Source organism: Falco rusticolus, chromosome 5 (genome assembly GCF_015220075.1).
Source record: "Falco rusticolus isolate bFalRus1 chromosome 5, bFalRus1.pri, whole genome shotgun sequence".
NCBI classification, from domain to species: domain Eukaryota; kingdom Metazoa; phylum Chordata; class Aves; order Falconiformes; family Falconidae; genus Falco; species Falco rusticolus.
The window spans coordinates 5305299-5310275 of record NC_051191.1 but is presented as its reverse complement, the minus strand read 5'-3'; positions in this window follow the sequence as shown (position 1 = coordinate 5310275).

Sequence of the window (4977 nt, the reverse complement as noted above, 5' to 3'; positions counted from 1 at the left end):
GTGTTTCAAATCTTGTTTCAAAACTGGGAAATTTCATGGTTCTTTTGCCTAAGAACACGCTTAAAGTGTCTGCTTAACTGTTTAATTAGCAACTTGGAACAACAGTCATTTGTCACAAATGTAAGTTTACATAACCAAAATATTAGGAAAAGAATTACTAATTAAATTTGTTGAGTATGGATAACACGCTATCCTTTTCCCATAGTTTCCTGTCATTTACTGCAGTGGTACATCTTTTCTGTCAGAAATACACCATGAGCTTTACTATTACATTTTAATTTCTCTTAATTTGTCTGCAAAAGAAATGTAGTTTATGAGAACCTGAGACAGTTACAATTCTGATGAAGAGATTTCCCTCCCTCACCTTTTTGCCTTTTTTTTAAAAACTTTTTTTTTGACAGCCAGGTTGTGAAAGATCAGCGATAGAGCTTTGGGCTCAATTACGCCATCAGATAAGCAGCATATCTCTAAGACTCTCTAGCTAATTTATACACAAGAGATGCTTAAATTGGTTCTCTTGTGTAACTTAACATGCACTGAAAGTTCTGCCATTGGGAAGAACGTCAATCAAATGAAGAAGATCCGCGCAGAAAGCAAGCACAGATGGTAGGTGATGAGTGCTGATTTTGGAAAACAGAAAGAAATATAAGAGAGAGTTTTGCCCTACTAAGCAAACTATTGTTCTGACTGTCACTGTTTGATACGTAAGCAATTTTTCCTATCTGATAAGTCCTTTAAAAGTGATGGGTTAAATGATGTTTCTTAATCAGCCACTCAGACATACTGAGATCATAGATTAAAAATGACTATGACAATTGTACACATGGGCAAGTATGTGATACTGAAATCTGCAAGAACAGAGGTAGCTTTTTCATGTCATTCTTGGGGCAATGCTGCCAGTAATCCTCAAAATCAAGAATGTCAAGTATTATTCAAGCAAAATATGGAATAAATTATTTCAAAGTGAGAAGTACATTCTGTAAACAGTTCCTGCTTGTCTGAAACTTTGTACAACTTCAAATTTTAGGGTTATAGGTTTGTGAATTTTCTTCAGACGCTGCATAAATTATTAAAAAACTCAAAATTTGGTATAGATCACTATGGATGTCTGTGGATCTTCCATGCAAATAATCTGCTATGAATGAGATTAGAAAGAATTGTAATTTATAGTCCAACAGCTTTTTTTTTTCCTTTTCCTCTTCTGCAAATACTGTAGAAGAAAGAGAGTCCTAGGGTCAATAAAAAAAGCTGGAGACACATTATCTGATCTCCATTTCTAACTGCCATGCAAACTGTCTTGATTATTTGTACATTTTTTCTCTGTGGCCCAAATTTCCTCTAAGCTATTATCCTCCAAACTGGCTCTTGCTCTAAATCCCTCCTTTAAAGTGGGGCACGTCGTGAGGAAGGTGTTGCAGAAGTGTAGAGTCAATCCAAGAACTCCAGAATAAAGCTTCAGGTGTCAGCTCCCATGGGGTAACAGATCTCTGTTACACTGTGGTGTTGAACAGATCACCTGAATCTCAGGATAGAGTGATGTGACTATCTCATCAAATACTTATTGATAACACATAGGAAAAAGAAAACATTACAAATGACTGTAGTGTGATGGATACTTCTTGAAAGTTTGCACGGCCAGTGGAAAAAAAAAAAGTCATCTTTACTACTTCTGAAAACAAGAGATAATAAATTTTCTGAGGATCCGAATAATGCAACATTGGATCTCATCTCATCGAATGAAGGAGAGTTGGTCATTAACCTAAGAATATGTGGCTGTTCAAGCACAGGTGGCTATCATTATATAAGTTCAATGTTCTACTGAATATTGCAATAAGTAATGGTATACGTGTACAGGGACTTGAACAGTATCAATTGCCAAAGCTTTACACATAGTTGGAATTAGTGAGGGAACTACAAACTTAGACTGATTTGTTTTAAAGAGACTATGAGTTGTTGAAGGACAACTGGCATCCAAAATCCTTGATTGTGCTTGTAGGGATAAACGTAACATACACCAAAAGACATCATACACATAAAGACAGACATGGGAGTAATGTTATAACATCAGCAGAAATTGGTATGTAAGAACTGGAAAAAGAAAAAAGTAAATAGGAAGGATTACTACTTATCATTTTGGAAACTTTATAAAGTCAGTCCAAATAAGAAGGTATTTCACAAACAAAACATAACAGAACAAAACCCCTAGACAACAATTAAAGTACGTTATTAAATATACATAGTGAAACTGAATGAAATTAAAAAAAGGTGGAGAGGCTTTTTCCATCAAGAACTAAGAACTCAAATGTACTATCTCAGCTGAATAGGAAGCTCGTGTTTTGAAAAAAATAGGATGTGAAGAAGCATCTGCTAAGGTTAAGGAATTTTGGAGCAGTGCATTTCTACTTCAACCAAAACCTAACAAGGTGGCTGACAAACACCACAAACTACTTTAAACAAATTCAAGAAAACTTCAGCAGACTCAGATATCACTAATGTTATTTCAATATTTAAAAAGAATAGGGGGGATTTATTTATTATTATGAAATGGTAATTAGAGTTTCAGCAACGGATTTAAGGTTATAGATACAAGCAAGAACAGTTAGTATGTTTATTTGCAGAAGGTCTGAGCCAACAATCTTGTTACATTTCATGGAAACATTTCATGGAAACATTGTACCTATCTGGAAAATGGAACTGTGTTGCTATTGTAAGGTTGTACTTTTCTAGTTAATTGCCTGGACACTTGATTTAAAAAAAAAAAACATTTGCAGTAAACGGCACTAACAAGGCATGTGTCTGACAGACTAAAAACAGTGGCTAAATGAGAAATCTTAAAACACTGTCAATGTGAAATCATTAATGAGTGGAACTTCTTCTAGCAAAATCCCTCCGATACTCTTTTTTGGTCCTGTGTACTTTTATCAGTGACCTAAACAGGGAGAAATTGCCTTTGCTGGCCTACCTAGAAGACATAACATTTCATGGGTTAGCAAGACAAATCACTGTAAAAGAATAATATGAATCATATGTCTAAAAAACCCCACAAACATGCAAAATGTGTCTTAATGAAATCTGTAACCATTTCATTATAAGAACTCATTGTCTCACCATGTCTTGAACTGGTCAGTTTAGACTTCACTGTTTTTATGGATTTCATTTGGTTTCTGCAGAAAATCCTTGAAGACTGTACATTCAGACGTTTGAGCAGGATGGTTAAGACAGTCTGGCTTGGAAATATCTGATCGATTGTGAGAAACTATGAGCCCCTCTCTTTTGGTAGCTGAAAATATTGTAAAAGCTGCACTGCACTTCATGTTCTCGTTATCCCTGAAGCCCTGTGGTATGAAAACGCCTGTATCTCATCTAACCCTAAAAGATCCTGGAGACATTGTGTTTCCTTAACCAGCTAGATGTCCTGTGATTCTGCCACCCGGTGGATAATCAGTGACTGCCCTTACAGACTGCAAAGAAGTTGGAAGAGGAAGGCTGTGAATTGGAGAGAATAAATTCACCCTCAGATGTCTGGGTCCGCAGCCTCATTGAATTCTCCAGAACAAACTATCACCATATTTCTGTCCAGCAACTAATTTCCATAGTTAATATTTGCAAGGCTATAAAAGAAAGGGTATGTGGGAGCACCAGAAGCGCTCCTATGCACGATGTAGGAGATCACCCAGACATCTGACACGGACTGTTTCTAGCTGGAGCCTGTACCAGTGCCAGGAGCTTCCCAGCAGTCTCATAAGCCTTGGGCCTAGGGACCATTCCGTGCTTTGCAGGGCATTCCCCAGCACGGAAGGCATCAGGCAATCAACCGTGACATTGCTTTCTGACCTCCAGTTCTGTTAAACCATTCTACTGTCTGTCCTACCCATTCTGGATTTCAGGCTTTCTTGAGGTCTTTCCTGCTTTCCCCTCTAATGACAGTAGCTGATAGATTGTCCAAAGCACATCCAGTCAAAAATTAGGCAGAAATAACATTGGATTCAACCTGTTTCAGAAACCCAGGTACCTGGTATATTTAAAAAAAAAAAAAAAAAAGAAAAAAAAAAGAAAGAAAAAAATCAAAGTAAAAAGAACTGGAAAAATATCTTTCTCCTCAAATCTCTTTCAGCTAATTTACTTGCATGTAGTAACAGCAGATAAAAATTCAGTCTGAAGTGTGGCTTTGAAGCTGGCAGCATCTCTTCCATTTAATTTTTTTTCCCCTAGCAGTATCAGAGACTTTGATTTGGAATGTACAGAACAAAGGTATAATCTTTCAGATTCAGATTAAAGAAAAACAAAACCAGAACTCGTCATGTGAATCCGGTAGATTGTCCAAGCTTTTGCTTTTGTATCATCCAGAGTTGGTCACCAGGGACACAAAATTATAAAACTCTAAATCCTACAACCAATCGCTGTGTTTTTTAAGGGGGTGTTGGTTTCACGTGCTGAAGTATGTGCACCAGTTTATAGCAACTAAGAAAAGCTCCTTTCTGTTTGCCATAAACTGAGCTGACTCAAGTAACTACAGTAAGGTGGTTGTTTAAAGTGGGTTTCTCCGTGTGTGGCATCTTGCTCAACATCTGGTTCTAGTTAACTTCTTTTCTGAGGTTTTTCTGTACGTTGCTGTGTTGAATCCGTATTCAATTTCAAAACAAGACTGAGAATAAAGCTAGAAGTTCACCTGATTTGTACAAAGAAAAGGACCACAAAACAAATGTTATTGCCCAGTTTGTGTTTGGAGAATTAAGTGTTATCACGTGGCAATTTTTGTCATAAATCTGTTGCTTGGGATTTTTGCTAGAAGTGTGCATTTAAGTATCCTTTGTAACCATGCCTAAGGGTACACTGAGGTCAGCCTTCTCTGAGATCTTTTATGTACCACATAGCACAAAGTAAGTTTTCATGCACTATGACTGCATGCAGATTTTGTGTCTTAGAGAATCAGAAACCAGCATCTTTATGGAATAAAATTAAAGCCTAGTGGTTTAT